The sequence below is a fragment of the Dipodomys merriami genome, unplaced genomic scaffold (assembly GCF_024711535.1).
Source record: "Dipodomys merriami isolate MVZ:Mamm:240054 unplaced genomic scaffold, mDipMer1.0.p SCAF_2, whole genome shotgun sequence".
NCBI lineage: Eukaryota > Metazoa > Chordata > Mammalia > Rodentia > Heteromyidae > Dipodomys > Dipodomys merriami.
The window spans coordinates 68,785,817-68,806,189 of record NW_027203381.1 but is presented as its reverse complement, the minus strand read 5'-3'; the positions used below and the strand labels follow the sequence as shown (position 1 = coordinate 68,806,189).

The following is a 20,373-nucleotide window of genomic DNA, read 5'->3' as shown; positions in this document are numbered from 1 at the left end:
TCCTGGGGCTTGAACTCTGGGCTTGGGCCCTGTCTCTCAGCTCTTCAGCTCAAGGCAAGCGCTCTACTGCTTGAGCTACAATGCCACTTCCAGTTTTCTAGTGGTTTTTATTGAGAAAAGAGTTTCACAGACTTTCCTGCCAAGGCTGGCTTTGAACCATGATCCTCAGATCTCAGCCTCCTGAGTAGCTAGGATTACAAGTGTGGTGTGAGCCACCAGCACCCGGATTTTCTCATTCACTATTATAGAATATTGTCAAGGCAGGAGTCAGAAAAGTATGATAGTCAGATCTTCATTCTTTAAGAAAAACAACTATATTTGAAATTCAGAATTTTTGGTTGAAATATCTTGGATTTTTTTTTTTGGGGGGGGGGGGGGTCCGGTCGTGGGTCCTGAACTCTGGGCCTGGGTGCTGTCCCTCAGCTCTTCAGCTCAAGGCTAGCACTCTACCACTTGAGCCACAGCACCACTTCTGGCTTTTTTCTTTTTGCTTATGTGGTGCTGAGGAATCAAACCCAGGGCCTCATGCATGCAAGGCAAGTGCTCTACCACTGAGCCATCTTCCCAGCCACCTATGTTGGATTTTTTTTCTTGTTTAGTTTTGTAGAAATTAAATAAAAGTCTTCTGTTTTGTCTTTAAATTTTATGTTGTCTTCTATTTTTAATCCCATCCAAGTATTGTTACATTGACATTAACTACTATATTTGATGAATTCATTTAGTACTTCTTTCAGGGCTAGAAATAAACTTTTTACGTGCATTTTTCCCTCTCTAAACTTCTGATTTTTTAATCAGAATAGTATAAATATATATGTCTAATAGGTATTCAAAGAACATGCTAGAGGGTTTTGTTATGTGTTGTTTCAATACTGGTGCTTGAACTCTAGGGCTCATTCCTCATCTTGCTTGTTCACTTGAGTCATGCCTCCAGCCTAGATTTTTGCTGGTTAATTGGAAATGGCTCAGACTTTCCTACCCAGGTTGGCTTTGAACCAAGATCCTGCAGGTCTCAACCTCTTCAGTAGCTAAGGTCACAGACATGAGCCATATGCATTCATGCTAGTATTTTTAAGGACACCTGTTTTAAAACTTTTAATGGTGTCATAAAGGTACTGTGTTATAAAGCTCCACACTGGGAAAGGTATGAGTAGCAAGCATGATCCTTCCCTGTTTTAAACCAGTTTCAGAATACTTCGAAATACTCCCCTATCTGTTAGGTCCAGAGACACCCTCCTGATCTGTTTTTGAACACTTGTAACAAATGCTTACATAGTTGAAATAATAAAAATCTAGTCAGGATTTCTGATCAATGCACCAAAAAAATCTTTAAAAGTACAATATCCATAAGATTTCATTATACAAGTTTAGTTTGTGATGTTAAATAATCTTTATATTGATAACAGGCATTGTAGAGAACTCAATCAAAAAACATAGTTTTTTTTTAATTAGGCTAGGAGGAGAGGTGTAGTCAGTGAATGCTTACAGTATATTACACTACCTAGCTGCTTATTCCTGTTTGAATATGAGAAAGAGACAGAGACTCATTATATTGCATTGTTTCGACTTAAACTCTACTCAAGTGAAGCCCCTACCACCTGCCTATCTTCTATTTCTTTAATACTCAGAGCATGGGAAAACTGCCTATATGATTATTATGAGATACTCTGTTTCTAGGGCTTGGTTTGCATTTTACGTTTGTATCTTTCAATTAGGGAAATCTTTTTTTTTGGGGGGGGGTGGGGTCTGGCAGTGGGGCCTGAACTCTGGGCCTGGGCGCTGTCCCTCAGCTCTTCAGCTCAAGGCTAGCACTCTACCTCTTGAGCCACAGCGCCACTTCCGGCTTTTTCTACTTGTGTGGTGCTGAGGAATCGAACCCAGGGTCTCAGGCATGCAAGGCAAGCACTCTCTACCTTCCCAGCCCATAAATTTTAATCTTTTCTTTTAGTGGGGTGGGGGGTCCGGTCTTGGGGCCTGAACTCTGGGCCTGGGCGCTGTCCCTCAGCTCTTCAGCTCCAGGCTAGCGCTCTACCACTTGAGCCACAGCGCCACTTCTGGCTTTTTTCTTTTTGCTTATGTGGTGCTGAGGAATTGAATCCAGGGCCTCATGCATGCAAGGCAAGCACTCTACCACTGAGCCACCTTCTCAGCCCAAATTTTAATCTTTTGAGGAAGAGGACATATAGAACACTGAAAGAGGAACATCTACCTACTTATTAGATTTTTAACAAAATAATGTACATATGTTTAAAGCATTAAGTAATCTTAGTATTGGGGTCCAGCTCAGTGTAGAGTGCCTGACTAGCACATACTGGGTCCTAAGTTTGGTCCTACTTTTCATTTTTCTGCCTTTTTAGAACTTTTGTTCTGAAATTTTGCTGGCAACACCTTGGTAAAGGGTTGTGTTTTCACTGACTTGGGACAAATTGTCAGATTCTCCTGAGCTGTCTGGGTAACTGACTCATTTCCTTCAGTTCTAGGAAATTACCCTGTATTTCTTTGAAAATACCTTTTTTTCTGCCTATTGTGAGTTCTAGCATTTGTGTTCTGCTTTTCTTTTTTCTATATTGTTTGTATTCTTCATTTTTTTTCTTTCTTTTTGTGACAGTACTGGGGCTTTAACTCAGCAACTGGGCGCTGTTCTTTAGCTTTTTTTTTTTTTTTTTTTGGTCGGTCGTGGAGTTTGAACTCTGGGCCTGGGCCCTGTTCCTGAGCTCTTCAGCTCAAGGTAAGTGCTCTACCACTTGAGCCACAGCACCACTTCCAGTTTTCTGGTGGTTAATTGGAGATAAAAGTCTCATGGAGTTTCGTGGGATTACAAGCATGAGCCACTGGTGCCTGGCTCTTTAGCTTTTTTGCTGGTGCTTTACCACTTGAGCCACATACCTCCAGTCCTGGATTTTTGCCAGTTAATTGGAGATAAGAGTTCATGGACTTTTCTGCCCTGCTTGCCTTTGAATTGTGATCTTCTGATTCTAGTCTTCTGTATAGCTAGTATTATAGATGGGAGCTACTAGGACCTAGCTTAATGTTTATCTTTCTTGCTTTCTCTTTGTCATTTGTTTTTATATTTCTGAGAGAATTTGCTTAAATTTTTCTTTGATCCTTTGTGAACATATATTGAATCTTATTTTTAATTTCCAAAAACTCCGTTGTGGTTCTCTTTTATAAATTTCTGTTTTTATTTCATAAATTCAACACATTTTCTGGAATATTAATTATAAGGTATTATCTTAGTTCAGGTCACTATAACAAAATACTATGGACTGATTTAAACAACAAATATTTCTTGAAGTTCTGGAGGTTGGGAAGTCAAGATGCTAGTAAGATTTCATTATGAAGGTCTTTCTTGGTTTGAGTGGTTGCTGTTTCACTGTGTTCAAGCTCTTAGAAGGGTACTGATCCTATTTCAACGACCCACCCTCATGACTTCATATTATTTCCAAAGTTCCTTCTCTCCAAATATCAATACATTGAGCGTCAGGATTTTAACATAAGACTCGAATGGACAAAAATATTCAGATTATGCTTTTGATCAGTCTTGCTAAATCTCTGGGTCATATTTCTTATTTGGCTGGAATTTTTGTTTTTGTTTTTTTTAACTAAGGATTGAATCAAAAGCTACACATATTCTGGGCAGTCACAGCACCATTGAGAAGTGTTTCCAGCCCATTTGTTTTTTATTTGTTTGTTGTTTTTGTGCCAGTACTGGGACTTGAATTCAGGACCTGTCTGGGCATTGGCCCTGGCCCTGAGCTTTTTCTCTCAAGCTGGAACTTTATTACTTGAGCCACTAGAGCCACTAATCCAGTTCCAGCTGTTTTGGAGTAGTTAATTGGATGTGAGTCTCACAGACTTTCCTCCACAAGCTGGCTTCTAACTGTGGTCTTCAGATCGCAGCCTCCTGAGAATTTAGGACTACAAGCCATGAACCACTGGTTCCTGGCTCAAATATTCATTTAGATGGAGACTTTTCTCAGACCTCAGCTAGGTACTTGATGCTGTCCTGTAATTGATTTTCTTCTAGATCTTTTTCTTCAAAGCTATGTCATGACTTTCACCTTTTTTAATCCCTCTCTCTCTCTCAACAGTTACCTCTCAACGGTTTTCTTCTACTCTATTAGACATTTTCTAAGTTTTTGTTTTTGCCATTTTCCCATCTCAGTGGGAGATATTCTTACTCTTGAAAACTAACCCTGCTGAGGACCTGTTCATGATCCTCCATCTCCTGGTTCTTTGGACCACACTCTTAATTTTGACTTTGCAGAACCTGTGGCTCATCCCTCTACTCTCTCTAACCCTAGAAAAATAAAAGTATATTAGAAACCTTCAGAAACAACTTCCTTAGGCTTATTTAGCTCAGCTGAACTCTAATAAGAGGAGACTACTCAAGTTTTTATTTTTTATTTTTTGTCTCTGCACACAACATATCTTTGAAACTAGACTTGCCAACATCACCAATGACTTTTTTTTTTTTTTTTTTTTTTTTTTGGGTCCGGTTGTGGGGCCTGAACTCTGGGCCTGGGCGCTGTCCCTCAGCTCTTCAGCTCAAGGCTAGCGCTCTACCACTTGAGCCACAGCACCACTTCCGGCTTTTTTTCTTTTTGCTTATGTGGTGCTGAGGAATTGAACCTAGGGCCTCAGGCATGCAAGGCAAGCGCTCTACCACTGAGCCACCTTCCCAGCCCCACCAATGACTTCTTAGTCATTGAATTTACTCATTAATTCTGAATGACCTCTGTTATATTTGGCACTGTTGCTGTGCCTTTTTTTTTTTTTTAGGTCAAAGACGGACTCAAATTTGGTACCTGCTTATTTAGCTCAAATTTGTGTTTTTTTTTGTACCTTAACTTGAACTCAGGACCTCACACCATTTACAGCCATTTACAGTTAGCACTTTACCACTTGAAGCACATCTCTACTTTGCTTTGCCTTTTTTTCCTTTACCAGTCCTAGGGCTTGGACACTGTCTCTGAGCCTCATTGTGCTCAAGACCAGTACTCTACCACTTGAACAACAGTGCCATTTCTGGCTTTTTCTGAGTAGTTTATTGAAGATGACACTCATGGACTTTTCTGCCCAGGCTGGCTGTGAACCACAGTCCTCAAACTTCTGCTTCCTGAGTAGCTATGATTATAGGTATGAGCCACAGGTGCTGCTCTGACTTCTTGAAGTAAACCCCCTTCATCTCTCTACCACTATTTTTGTTGGGCTTTCCTCCTTTCCCTCTGGCTATTCCTCAGCCACTTTGGAGGATTCCCCTATTGGCTGTTCCCAGGTATATTTCACAGGCTTCCCACTCTCATGTTCTCATCTTAACATTTAATAACTTAAAAAATCTTTTTTTGGGGCGGGGGGTCCAGTCGTGGGGCCTGAACTCTGGGCCTGGGCACTGTCCCTCAGCTCTTCAGCTCAAGGGTAGCGCTCTTCCACTTGAGCCACAGCGCCACTTGCAGCTTTTTTCTTTTTGCTTATGTGGTGCTGAGGAATCAAACTCAGGGCCTCAGGCATGCAAGGCAAGCGCTCTACCACTGAGCCACCTTCCCAACCCCTAACTTTCAAATCTTTTGAAACAACACCTTTCTTGCACTTCAGATAAATACTGAACATTACACTAACCCTTCAAACCTTAGTTCGACATTACCCTCGTATGTCCTGCTGCTCACTTGTGTGAACTTACATGAGAAGATAGGTTCCCATGTCTGATAAATCAGCAAGTCTACTGATTCTGCCTGCTTCATACTCGTGGAATTGATTCCTCTCTATCGCTTGGCTCAGGCCCTGGGCATTTTAGGCTGGATGAATTTTTAAATCAGTATTTTTTTTCTTTTAGCACACCAGTCTGTCCACACTTCTATTGTAATGACTTTTCTAAGGTAAAAATCAGGCCATTCCTGCCAAGAACTCTGAGCATAGCTGAAAAACCTCTATCTGGGCTTTCTTTGATCCCACTTGGTGGTTCTTTTAAAAAGAAAAAAAAGAGCCGGAGCCGGGCGCTGGTGGCTCACGCCTGTAATCCTAGCTACTCAGGAGGGTGAGATCTGAGGATCGCGGTTCAAAGCCAGCCCGGGCAGGAAAGACTGTGAGACTCCTATCTCCAATAAACTACCAGAAAACTGGAAGTGGCGCTGTAGCTCAAGTGGTAGAGCGCTCGCCTTGAGCTGAAGAGCTGAGGGATAGCGCCCAGGCCCAGAGTTCAAGCCCCACGACCGACCAAAAAAAAAAAAAAAGTTGTTACCATTGGCTCATGCCAGCAGTTCTGTGCTTACCTTTAAATGCACAGTGAGCAAGCAGCTCCTGATGAATGAAGTCAGCAACTAGAAGCAGCAATGCAAGGGTAAAAGCAAATTCTTAAATCTTCACAATTGCTTGATTAACATTTGTCTTCCAGATATTTGTGTATTCTTAATTTTACACGTGCTTTAATTCCCTGAGCACACGAAGTATGCTTAATTGGAGAGGAAGGCTAGACTAGACTTAAAACCCAGCTCTCAGGAAGCTGGAGCAGGAGTTCCAGATTACCTGGCACACCTCATCTAAAAACCAAAACCAAAATTCCGCCTGTGTATTTCTGGCCAGAAATTAAGGATTGCTGAGTATATCTTTGTAAAAGCTTCTATAAACCACAGTATACATATTTTCCTTACATTTTACAGTTTTGGATTAGGGGAAAATGTTTTATTTCTAGATAAATTGTTCAGTAAAGAACACCATTTATAATATAAACTTACAACTCATAAGGTTATTTTGAAAGAACCCTCATGGATATGTAATTCTGTTGTGTATATTAACTTCTATTATCCAAAATGCTTAGGACTAGAACTATTTCAAATTTGTGGGGTTTTCGTGTTTTGAATACTTGGATTTACATAATGAGACCTCTTAGATCTCTTGGGGATGAAATCTTAGTGTAAGTGTGTGTGTGTGTGTGTGTGTGTGTGTGTGTGTGTGTGTGTGTGTGTGTGTGTGTGTGTGTGTGTGTGTGTGTGTGTGTGTTAATTGGAGGTGAGTCTCACAAATTTTCCTGCCTGGGCTGGCTTTGAAATTTGGGGATGAAATCTTAGTGTAAGTGTGTGTGTGTGTGTGTGTGTGTGTGTGTGTGTGTGTGTGTGTGTGTGTGTGTGTGTGTGTATGTGTGTGTGTGTGTTTAATTGGAGATGAGTCTCACAAATTTTCCTGCCTGGGCTGGCTTTGAAATGTAATCCTCAGATCTCAGCTTCTGGATTACAGCTAGGATTATAGGCATGAGCCACTGATGGCCAAATCATAGTGTTTTTTGTTTTGTTTTGCCAGTCTTGGGGCTTGAACTCAGGGCCTGTGCACTGTTCCTAAGCTTCTTTTTGCTCAAGTCTAGCTCTAGCACTCTACCACTTGAGCCACATTCCTAGCCCTCATATCGTGTTTTTAGTGTCCCTATGTTTGTAATACCAGATAAAATGTGAAATTTTTCACTTACGATATATCACTGCTTATACTTGTCAAATTTTGGAACATTCTGGATGTTGGATTGAAGGTGCTCAATCTATATTTGCTAAAGCTTTCTGTCACATTGCTTTATATTTATCCACTATAGTTTGTTCTGCAACAGTTGAAATATTTCCTAGTTTTGCTGCCTTTTAAGTCATTGTTAGATTTGTAGTTATAGCATCCCAAGTATGTTGCCCCCACTCCCAATATAAAAGCTTTTTTTGCTGGACGATGGTGGCTCATGCCTGTAATCTTAGCTACTCAGGAGGCTTCAATCTCAGGATCCCAGTTCAAAGCAAACCTGGGCAGGAACTCCTTGAGCTGAAGAGCTCAGGGACAGTGCCCAGGCCCAGAGTTCAAGACCCACAACTGACAAAAGCAAAACAAAACAAAAAAGACTCATGGACTTTCCTACCCAGGTTAGTTTCAAACTGTGATCCTCAGATCTCAGCCTCCTGAGTAGGATTATAGGTATGAGCCACTGGAGCCTTGTTACATGATCATTCTTTTAATTTTAGCAATTCAAATAAAGGCTTTCTGACCTCAATCCAAGTCCTTGTCTCAAAGGGAACCTAACAGCTCTTGGCTCCTTTTCTAAATGTCATTTGTGGATATTGTTTGCTTACATATATTAGGATGTTTTGTGAGGGATACAAAGAAAACTTATTTTTGTTTCCCTTGGTTCTTCCCATTTTGTGGGATTCATTCCCTGGAGGCAATTTAGAATAAAATCACAGGTAATTTTTTTTTTTTTTTTTTTGGGTCTGGTCGTGGGGCCTGAACTCTGGGCCTGGGCGCTGTCCCTCAGCTCTTCAGCTCAAGGCTAGCGCTCTACCACTTGAGCCACAGCGCCACTTCCGGCTTTTTTTTCTTTTTGCTTATGTGGTGCTGAAGAATCGAACCCAGGGCCTTGAGCATGCAAAGCAAGCGCTCTACCACTGAGCCACCTTCCCAGCCCCAAATCACAGGTAATTTTATCAACAAGTTGTAAAATATACAAATAATTCCAGCCCTCCACAAACTATTCCATCATTGGGAATTCACTTCCTAAATGCTATCCAAATAGTACGAAGAAAGTATAATCATAAAGCCAAGTCAATATGCATAAAAGGGAGAATTGTGGGGAGATCTCATAATATAAATGTACCTTTAATAAAGAGAAACTAGCAAGCCAAAGTTAGCAATTTATTTAAAAGATGAGTATGATAGTACATCCTAGCCAAGTTGATTTATGCAAGACTACTAAGATTTAAAAATAAAATCCACCTTAGTTAACTGAGCATCTCAACATATGAAGAAAAATGTTTAATAAAAATGACAATTTATAATTTTTAAAATACATATTGAAAGCTGGGTGGTGGTGGCTCACACCTATAATCTTAGCTACAGAGGAGGCTGAGATCTGAGGACCACAGTTCAAAGCCATTGTGGGCAGATAAATAGAACTGCTTATTTCCAGATGACCAGCAAAAAGCTGGAAGTGTGGAGGTATGGCTTAGTAGTAGAGCTCCAGCTTTGAGCAAAAAAGCAAAGCAAGGGCGGGAGGCCCCGGTTCAAGCTCATGTACTAGGCACACACATCAAAAATAATAAAAAGCTGTATTTATATATGTTTAAGCACATTAGAAGTGGACTTTTTTTTGTCTTTGGAGTTGAATTCAGGGATTGGGTGCTGTCCCTCTTTGTGCTCAAGGCTAGTGCTCTACAACTTGAGCCACAGAGCCACTTATGGGTTTTTTTGTTTTGTTTTGGTCCAGTCGTGGGGCTTGAACTCTGGGCCTGGGCACTGTCCCTCAGCTCTTCAGCTCAAGGCTAGCGCTCTACCACTTGAGCCACAGCGCCACTTCCAGCTTTTTTCTTTTCTTATGTGTGCTGAGGAATCGAACCCAGGGCCTCATGCATGCAAGGCAAGCACTCTACCACTGAGCCACCTTCCCAGCCCCACTTCTGGGTTTTTGAGTGGTTAGTTGGAGATAAGAGTCTCATGGGGACTTTTCTGCCTTGGCTGGCTTTGAACCACAATCCTCAAATCTCAGCCTCCTGAGTAGCTAGGATTACAGGTGTGAGCCACTGGTGTCTGGCTCTTATTTATTTTTGTCAGTTGTAGGGCTTGCACTCAGGGTCTGGGCACTGTCCTTGAATATTTTTGCTCAAAGCTAGTGCTCTACCACTTTGAGCTACAGTGTCACTTCCAGAAGTAAACTTCTTTAGCCTGAAAAGTATATCTACAAAAATTCTGCAGCAAGAAATGCACTCAGTGATGAAGCATTGAAGCACTCCATTCCTTTGAAGATCAGAACAAGACCAGTATGCCTGCTGTTCCCACTTTGATTTCAGTTTGAAATTCATCATAATTCGTTCAGGAAAAAGAGTGATGTGAGAGCTGGGTACTGGTGGTTCATGCCTGTAGTCCTACCTACTACTCAGGAGGCTGAGTTCTGAGGATCGCTCTTCAAAGCTGCCTGGGCAGGAAAGGCTGTGAGACTATTGCCTCCAATTAACCACAAAAAAGCCAGAAATGTAGTTGTGATTCTAAGTGGTAGAGCACTAGCCTTGAGCACTAAATCTCAGGACAGCAGTCAGGCCCTGATTTCAAGCCCCAGGATTGGCACAAAAAAAAACAGAATGACTTCATGGAGAACAAAATAAATGTCAGAATTTTCAAAGATGTTAAAACACAAGAAACCCAAAGAATGATAAATTATTAGTATTAGGGCTGGGAAGGTGGCTCAGTGGTAGAGTGCTTCCCTTGCATGAATGAGGCCCTACATTCGATTCCTTAGCACCACATAAGCAGAAAAAGCCAGAAGTGACACTCTGGCTCAAGTGGTAGAGTGCTAGGCTTAAGCTGAAGAGCTCATGGACAGTGCCCAGGCCAGAATTCAGGCCCCACGACTGGCAAAAAAAAAAAAAAAAAAAAAGGATTAATGGATCTTAGCAAATTGGGTAGATGCAAAGGTCAATTTCATCACCAAATGCTCGAAACCAACAGAAAATGTAATCTCAAACACAATAAATCAAAAACAATTTACCTGGAAATAAGTAGCTAAAGAAAGTATAACACTTGGGCTGGGAAGGTGGCTCAGTGGTAGAGCGCTTGCCTTGCATGCCTGAGGCCCTGGGTTCGATTCCTCAGCACCACATAAGCAAAAAGAAAAAAGCCGGAAGTGGCGCTGTGGCTCAAGTGGTAGAGCGCTCGCCTTGAGCTGAAGAGCTGAGGGACAGCGCCCAGGCCCAGAGTTCAGGCCCCACTACCGGACCCAAAAAAAACCCAAAAAACAAAAAACAAAAAACAAAAAAAAAAAAAAAAAGAAAGTATAACACTTGTAGAGAAAATGTGAAGATTTTCTTGAAAGGTGTTATGCTTGTATTGGGAACAGTTTATGAATAGTATTGGTTAAACTGCTTGTTGAACAGAAAATTTAGAAATAATTTGGGGCTGAGAATGTAGATCAATGGTAGAACACTTGTTTAGCATGTGTAGCATGAAGAGTAGCAAATTGGGTATCTGCCATGTTGACTGAATGACAAAAATAAAACTATTATCAAAATGGGTCACATGGTGGGGGTGCCCATGGCGCAAGCCTGTAATCCTAGCTACTCAGGAGACTGAGGCTTGAGGATCAAGGTTTAAAGCCAGCCTGGGCAGGAAAGTCTATGAGGCTCTTATTTCCAGGTAACCACTAGAAAACCAAAGTGGAGAGTAGCTCAAAGTGGTAGAGCATTAGCCTTGAGCAACAAAAGCTCAGGGACAGCTCCTGGTCCTGAGTTCAAGTCCTATAAATGACCAAAAAGGGGGAGGGGGAGAGGTATTTTCCTCTGGCCTACAGGTTTTGAAATTATGCTCCAGTCCTGCAAGCAGGATATTGAAATTTAAGAGCTTCTCTTTGCTGCTAACATTGTAGAGAGGTTTCGTTTCCTCCACTACCACCATCACTGCCCTTTCATTAATCTGTTCACCTAAAGTCTAGCTGAGCTTAGAAAACAAATGTTTTGTGTAAAGCTGGAAGGAAAATTGGGGATTATAAAGTTCATCAAAAGCCAGGCACCGGTGGCTCACACCTATAACCCTAGCTACTCAGAAGGTTGAGATCTGAAGATCAAAGTTCAAAGCCAGCCTGGGCAAGAAAGTCCATGAGACTCTTTTTTTTTTTTTGTCGGTCGTGGGGCTTGAACTCTGGGCCTGGGCGCTGTCCCTCAGCTCTTCAGCTCAAGGCGAGCACTCTACCACTTGAGCTACAGTGCCACTTCCAGTTTTCTGGTGGTTTATTGGAGATAGGAGTCTCACAGTCTTTCCTGCCCAGGCTGGCTTTGAACCGCGATCCTCAGGTCTCAGCCTCCTGAGTAGCTAGGATTACAGGTGTGAGCCACCAGCGCCCGGCTTTCCATGAGACTCTTATCTCCAATAAACCACTAGAAAACCAGAAGTGCTGCTGTGGCTCAAGTGGTAAAGCACTCGCTTTGAGCAGAAGAGCTGAGGGACAGCGCCCAGGCCCAGAGTTCAAGCCCTATGACCGACAAAAAAAAAAAAAAAAGTAAGGACCTTGACAGCATTGGCTGCAACCTGGAGGAACATGGAACAATATTTTTGTAAGGGTTTATGGAGTATTCATTAGCTACCTTATGAAATGGTAACCCCCTTGTATAACACTTTAATGATAAAACTTTTTTTTTGTCAATTGTCCATCTTGGGGCCTGAACTCTGGGCCTGGGTGCTGTCCCTCAGCTCTTCAGCTCAAAGCTAGTACTCTACCACTTGAGCCACAGCACTACTTCCGGCTTTTTCTGCTTATGTGGTGCTGAGGAATCAAATTCAGGTACTCATGTATGCAAGGCAAGCACTATTCTACTGAGCTACCTTCCCAGTCCCAAAACTGCCTGACTGGCTTTGAATTGTGATCCTCAGATTTAAGCCTACTGAGTAGTTAGGATTACAGGTGTGAGCCACTGGTGCCTGGCAAAACTGTATTTTTTTTTAAGGTTATGGAGCCTCCACAGAAGTTTTACCTGCTTTTCTAGTTAGCTTAAGTAGGACCTTGGCATCAATGGTTTCCAAAAACAAAGTACTTTGGAGGGATGTAATATTTAGTTAATTTTATTATGGCCTAATTGTAGTGCTTCTGGGAGGAAAAGAAAAAGGAAGAGGTATCAAGATGAAAGTACAGTATGTACCTTTCCCTGGTCTTGTTCAGGATATTTAGTGCAGACTGTAGTTTTCCCATGATGTGTGAGTGTCAGTCATGAGTATGGAGCTAATGGATATGAAGAGGCAAATGTAGTTTTGTAGACTAGCTTGTTCAGTATTGCAGAGTACTGTAATGAACGTTCATAATCAAAGCAGAAATAGAAAGGGTAATCTCTCCCCCACAACAGAGGAATAGGAGCAAGTGGCTCCAAGTGATGATCCTCATCCACATATATATATATACATACATACATACTCTAGCCTAAATTGTGGGATCCAATGTAAACTTTTCCTAGATAATGCTTGTGTCACCAGAGAAACCTTCCATCCATTGTTCTGCTAAGTGGATGGACTTAGTGTGTGTGTGTGTGTGTGTGTGTGTGATCTTGAGTATTGCTTTCTGGTCAAAGAATTTCACAGCCAGGCACTAGTGGCTCACACCTTAATCCTAGCTACTCAAGAGGCTGAGATCTGAGAATCCTGTTTGAAACCAGCTGGAGTAGGAAATTCCTTGAGACTCTTTTTTGTTTGTTTGTTTTGGTCAGTCCTGGGGCTTGAACTCTGGGCCTAGGCGCTGTCCCTCAGCTCTTCAGCTCAAGGCAAGCGCTCTACCACTTGAGCCACAGCGCCTTTTCTGGTTTTCTGGTGGTTTATTGGACATAAGAGTCTCAAGGATGGGGCTGGGAAGGTGGCTCAGTGGTAGAGTGCTTGCCTTGCATGCATGAGGCCCTGGGTTTGATTCCTTAGCACCACATAAGCAAAAAGAAAAAAGCCAGAAGTGGCGCTGTGGCTCAAGTGGTAGAGCGCTAGCCTTGAGCTGAAGAGCTGAGGGACAGCACCCAGGCCCAGAGTTCAGGCCCCACAACCGGACACCAAAAAAAAAAAAGAGTCTCAAGGAATTTCCTACCTGGGCTGGCTTTGAACCTCGATCCTCAGATCTCAGCCTCCTGAGTAGCTAGGATTACAGGAGTGAGCCACCAGCGCCCAGCTTCAATTACGTTTTCTACCTGTGGAGATATTAGGTTATTACTTAACTCTTTACACAATCGGGCTAAGATCCTACTGTTAGGTAATTAGGTATGTTTAATTAGGTAGCCTATAAACAGAATGCCATTGCAGTATTCAGGCAGGAAGAGAAGTCTATTTCGCTGAACTGCTTGTCCCTGATGTGTATGGTGAAGCATGGCCGAGAAAAGGAGCAGCGAAGGTCTCGCCAGGATACAAGTGGGGAAGGGGCAGATGCGGATTTGACCTCAGGGCTGGGACCCTCCCAGGGTCTGACTGTAGGGGTGTGTGTATGGGGGGGGGAGTGGCCCAGGATATAATCTGGTGTTAAAGTGCACCCTGTAACCCCAATTCTTAGGCTAAAGCAGGAGGGTCCGAGTTTGACACCAATCTGGTTTATATAGAAAAACTACTCAACAACAATTAAAAAAAAAAAAAAAAAACAGCCAGACGCTGATGGCTTGCAATCCTAGCTACTCAGAAGCCTGAGATTTGAGGATTTTGAGGATTGTGGCTCAAAGCCAGCCAAGGCAAGAAAATTTATCTTCACCCAAAAGCTGGAAATGGAGTTGTAGCTCAAGTGGTACAAGTGGTAGGGAGGGACAGAGCCCAGGTCTTGAGTTCTTGAGTGCACACACACACACACACACACACGGAGGGACAGAGCCCAGTTCTTGAGTACACACACACACACACACGGGTTTTGAGTTAAGTTGTAGGGAGGGACAGAGCCCAGGTCTTGAGTTCTTGAGTGCACACACACAACACACACACACACACACACACACACACACTTTGTAGGGAGGGACAGAGCCCAGGTCTTGAGTTCTTGAGTGCACACACACAACACACACACACACACACACACACACACACACACACACACACACACACACACACACACACACACACACACACACACGTCATTCTTCCCTCCCGGTTGGAAACAGAATAGCGAATTTACTGCACAGAGTAAGAACTAGTAGGGCATTGTTTGGAGCTCTTCCCTCCTCGGGAAGTTCACAGTTGGGCAGAGCAGGACGGGGCCGGGCAGGGTACAGATGAAGAGGCAGGTCACCACACTAATGGAGAAGATCCAGGTGGGCAGACTCGGCCGGTGGGGCCCCAAAGTGCAGGAACGTGGTTGTTTGCTGTTGGCCAAAGATAAAGAAGACGGTGGCTTACGAGCTGTGGAGTGATAATTTGGGAAGAGGCCGAAAAGAAATCTCAACACTTTTCAGGGCTTCCGTAATTCCCCCCTCACGTTCCGTCCAGGTCCCCACTCGAAGTCTGGGACAGCACCACGCGTGGCGACGGGCCCGGGAAGCGGAAGACCGAGTGGGCCTGTGGCCCGCCCCCATCCCCGCTCTCCACATGGGGCGGGCGGGGCTGCAGGCGGAAGGGCTCTCTGGAGGCGGTGACGTAGTAAGTGGGCGCCGGCTTCGCGCAGAGGCTCGGGAGGAAGCTCGGTACCCGTGGCGGTCGCGGACAGGCCGGACACCTCCTTGCTGGCGAAGCTTCCCCGGGTGTTGGCGAAGGCGAGGCCGCCGTCTAGCCTGCCGCGGCGTGGCTGAGGCGATCGGCCAGGTGCAGGAAGGAGGGATGTAGGTAAGCGGGAGCACCGGCCGAATGACTGACGGACGGATCGCAGGACTGGCCAATTCCTCGCGCCACTGGGCGCCAGCTCAGCGTCCAGGCCTGGAGGCCTCGAGCCCGAGGCAGCCGCTTCTCCTGCACCGGGTGTTTTCTAGGGACCGGGAAGAGGCTTGTCTAGAGGAGCCGCTGCCCTCCCTTGTTGTTTGTCTGCGAAAACTGGCGCCCCAGGCCGTTGTTCCTGAAGCCGGGAAGCTTTGGTAGTAGTGCCGTTAGGTAGAGGCCCCAGAACTGCCGGCTCGCAAGTCAAGGGCTTTGATTTGTTCAATCATCTCTGTGTCCTTTCCGTTTTGGTTCCCCCCCCCCCCCACGCTCGTGGAACGCTTTTCTAGAGAAAGCGGCTGGTACAATTTGGACATTCAGATGGTGGAAAAGCTACTTTTCTGTGCGGTGTTACTAGTATTCGCCTCCGTTCCGTTCTGTTAGGGTAAGAAGGGACGGGAAGACGATGTTGGCGTTTTGGACTGAGGAAAGTTGAAATCTTCTCCGGCTATTTGGTAGTAGGTTTTCTTATTTCTTTTTTTGTGGGGGCTATTTGGGGCTTTCGAACCAGGCAGACGGTCTATAGCTTGATTCTCACACACCTCCCCCTCCCTAGTCCTCTTTGCTTTGGCTACTTTACAAATTCTGGAGTAGCAGGGATGATGTGTCCCCACACAACCAGCTATTGGTTGCAATGGAATCTCGTGAACTTTCTGCAGAGGTTAGTCTGTAATCCCCCCCTTTTTCTTGCTTCCTGAGTAATCAGGGTTACAGGTGAGAGCCACTATACTTGATGTGGTTTAAATTCACTGTACAGTGGGAGTTTTTTTTTAATACCTATGTAAATTAATTGGGAGAATTAAGTGTTTGAAAATCTACTTAAACTCTGTTTAAGAATATCCAGAGCACTTAAAGGTGAATTCCTAAATATGTTTTTTGCCTTTGGCCCAAAATAACTAAGCTTGATATTGAGAAGGATGCTAGAAGAGATGCTAGGATCTTGTGTGGTCAGATTGAACTGCTTTGTCTGTGCTTTGGATAATTAGCATTTGGAAGCAACCCATTCCAATCATTCTCATGCCTATTGATAAACATTACTGATGTATGATCACTTAAATGAGTTTTGTTCTTTTCTGAAGATGGTGTTTGCCCAGTAGTCTGTTCTTGGGAGAAGAGCTAAGAGAGACTTCATTTATACCTTGGTCCACTATAGAAGGAATCCACTACACATACTTCTGTGGACCTTTCTCACTGAAAATGTACAAAAATAAATTTTTTTGAGGTATTGGATGTTAACATTCTATGTTAACCAGAGAGTTGCCTTTACATTAGAATATTAACCACTCTACAGTGTAATAGGTCAGTTAGAGATTAACTTCCCTACAGTGTAATAATAGGTCAATTAGAGAAGCTTTAGGAGAGGAGAGAGGGAGATACAATGTCTCAGGGGTAGTAGCTGCTCTTGCCCACAGATTAAAGACACTTTCCTTGCCTCTTTGGGGATGTCCTTAAGTGCATTCTTCACTGTGTTGACATGGAATTGTGAATCTGAAATTTAAAGTCATAAGGAAACTTGAGAGTGCATTATTTCCAGAACCTACTTGAGCATTAGTTGGAGAATTCAAGCAGCTAAGAGACATAGCACATATCAGTAATCCCAGGCTATGGTATGGGGATTGCTTGAGGCCATCCCAAACAACCTAGCAAGACCCTGTTGCAAAAAAACAACAGAAGTGTGACTCCATGTCTTAACGTGGTTGAGCATTAGCAAAAGAACTCAACAAAAATAACATCAAAAGAAAAAAAAAAACAACTTAGATGCTTGGTCTAACGTGAGACCTGGTTATTTGTGTGTGTGTTTGTTCATTTGTTTTTGACAGTTCATTTATTTTGTCAGCTTGAACTCAGGGCCTGTGCAGTCTCTCAGCTTTTTACTCAAGGCTAGTGCTGTACCATTTTGAGCCACAGCCTCACTTCTGGTTTTCTGGTGGTCAGTTGGAGATAGAGTTTCATGGACTTTCCTGCTTGGGCTGGCTTCATACTGTTCTCAGATCTCAGCCTCCTGAGTAGCTAGGATTACAGCATGAGCCACAGGTGCCCAGTTTGTATTTATTTTTAAAGTTTCTTAATGGCTGGGGTAATGTGTGAAGCCCTGGTTCTATTTTGAAACACCCTTCCCTCCCCCCAAAAAGGCAGAACGCCTGCCTAGCAATTGTGAGGCCTTAAATTCAGACTTCATTGTCTCTCTGTGGGAGTGGATGCGACTTCTCAAGTGACACTGTTGCTTTGAAATATAAATAAGGTTCCACATTTTAGTTTATAAACAGGTTTAGCAAATTATCTAATTACCACATTATTACTTTAACTTCCTTTTCTTAACAAACAACCTAGTTGAATTAGTAGTAGTATTCATATTTTAAAGTGCCCTGAGCCCAGAAATAGTAGTATCTTTTTTTTTTTTAGGTCTTAGAATGGGACTTGAACTTGGTACCTGACTCTTTCACTCATTGGCTAGTGCCAATTGAGCCATACATCCAAAAGCCAAGGATAATATCTTTGTAACTGAGTTTTTGTTGTTTCCTAGCAGCTAAAACTCCCTAACAGTTTTTTTCCTAACAGTTTTTAATGACAGTAGATTATTACATTAAAGTTTCTTACTAATTGTTACTTAGATTAGTTGATTGTCCACATTACATGAAGATTGTATCACAAATGAGGTATTTGTTAGGCTTGTATGTGAAGCCTTCAAAAACTATGGGAAACCTATGCATCAGTAGCTCACACCTGTAATCCTGGCTACTCAGCAGGCTAAGATCTGAGGATTGAGGTTCAAAGCCAGTCCGGGCAGGAAACTCCGTGAGACTCTTATCTCCAATAAACCACTCAGAAAACCAAAGTGGGCGCTGTGGCTCAAGTGGTAGAATGCTTGCCTTGAGCTGAAGAGCTGAGGGATAACACCTAGGCCCAGAGTTCAAGTCCTGTGATCAACAACAACAACAAAAAGACTATGGGAAAATTCTGATATTTCCTTCCACTAGGGTTTGCCCGAAGGATCTGGCATTTAATCAACTTGCTTGTTTAGCTGGCAATCTACCACTTGAGCTACACACTTCCAGCCTGACGTAGCTAAGTAGCTAAGAATTAGAGGGATGAGACACTAACTTGATTTTGTTGTTTTATATTAGTACACAAGGGTGAATGCATTATGACATTTCACACAAGTATACAATCTCTCCCTTCCTAAAACAATTTCAACAGGTTCTATTGTTCTGCTTTGACCATAATAAGTTATCTTTTTATGTTACTTTTTTTCACTGTTTTTGAGACAAAGTTTTATTATGTAGCTCAGGCTGGCCTTGGCCTTCTGAATGCTATGATTGTAAGCATGAGCCACTATGTCCACCAATAATGTTCCTTTTTTTTGTTTTTTGTGCTTCTTTTTTTGGTCATAGGGCTTGAACTCAGGGCCTAGGTACTGTCCTTGAGCTCTTTTGCTCAAGGCTAGGGCTCTACCGCTTTAAGCCACAGCACCACTTCTGGTTTTTGAGTGGTTAATTGGAGATAAGAGTCTCATGGGGACCTTTCTGCCTGGGTTGGCTTTGAACTGTGATCCTCAGATCTTAGCCTCCTGAGTAGCTAGGATTACAGGCATGAGCCACCAGTTCCCAGCAATAATATTTCTTTTTTTTTTTTAATTTTTTTTTGGGGGGGGTCCGGTCGTGGGGCCTGAACTCTGGGCCTGGGTGCTGTCCCTCAGCTCTTCAGCTCAAGGCTAGCGCTCTACCACTTGAGCCACAGCGCCACTTCTGGTTTTTTTCTTTTTGCTTATGTGGTGCTGAGGAATCGAACCCAGGGCCTCAGGCATGCAAGGCTCTGCCACTGAGCCACATTCCTAGCCCATTCTTTTGGTTGTTTAACTTTAAGCTTTATTGACTGGAACATGAAGATGTAGTTCCTTTTCACCTCTGCTCCTTTCTTTCTTTCTTTCTTTCTTTTGGTCAGTCCTGGAGCTTGAACTCAGGTCCTGGGCACTGTCCTTGAGCTTCTTTTGCTTACGGCTAGCACTCTACCACTTGAGCCACAGCAACACTTTTGGCTTTTCCTGTTTATGTGGTTGTGAGGAATTACACCCAGGGCTTCATGCATGCTAGGCACTAAGCCACGTTTCCATCCTGCTCCCTACTTTTGTATGCATCCACACTTATCACATCCACCATCCTTCCAGACAGTGCTACTTACTGTTAGAGGCTAGAATCAAGCTTCCTGAATGGTAATGTCTTTTTAGGTGAGATAGTTCATCATTATCCTGTCCATTACATGTTATTTAGCATCCCTAAACTCTGGCGCTGTAAATACAAGCCTGAATTAACTATAACAACCAGAAATTTTCCACATATTTCTAAATGTTTGAGTATGGTGTATGGAATAAGTAGTTATGAACTGTTGGATTTCCCAGCAACTAGGAGGCTGAGGCAGGAATATAGGTGTTTGAGATCTGCCAGGGCTCTATACAAAGATTCATTACACTTCTTCCCTCCCTCCCTCCCTCCTTTCCTTTCTCTCTCTCTCCCTTTCTTTTTCTTTCTTTCTTTCTTTCTTTCTTTCATTCTTTCTTTCTTTCTTTCTTTCTTTCTTTCTTTCTTTCTTTCTTTCTTTCTTTTTTTCTGTCTTTCTGTCTTTCTTTCTTTCTGTCTTTCTTTCTCTCTCCCTCTCTCTCTCCCATCCTCCCTCCTCCCCTCTCTCTTTTTCTCTCTCCCCCTCACCCCCATCCCCCCTTCCTTCTGTGTGTGTGTGTGTGTGTGTGTGTGTGTGTATGTGTGATGTGTGTGTGTGTGTTAGTCTGGAGTTTGAACTCAGGGCCTGGGAGCTATCCCTGAGTTCTTTTATTCAAAGCTAGCCTTCTACACTTTGAGCCACAGCACCACTTCCAGTTTTTGAATGGTTAATTGGAGCTGAGAGTCTCATGGACTTTTCCTGCCTGGGCTAGCTTTGAACTGTGATGCTCAGATCTCAGCCCCCTACTAGCTAGGATTAATGAGCCACTGGTGTCCAGCAGGAAACTATACTTGAAACTTATTTCTGCCT

At 43.2% G+C, this 20,373-nt stretch overlaps 1 protein-coding gene across 3 annotated transcripts in view; it reads left to right on the top strand.

Moving 5' to 3' along the window:
- Positions 1–14,729: 14,729 nt before the first annotated feature.
- The window catches only part of Senp5 (SUMO specific peptidase 5), a 29,345-nt gene continuing 23,701 nt past the window's right edge, over positions 14,730–20,373 (top strand). The window contains exons 1-2 of one of the 3 annotated variants that reach the window (XM_070029923.1): positions 15,108–15,261; positions 15,733–15,803. The gene's annotated coding sequence lies outside the window, so the exon portion shown is untranslated. Of the gene's footprint in view, positions 14,754–15,107; positions 15,262–15,732; positions 15,804–20,373 lie in introns of those variants that run through there. The other 2 variants (XM_070029924.1, XM_070029922.1) reach the window with 2 other exon arrangements.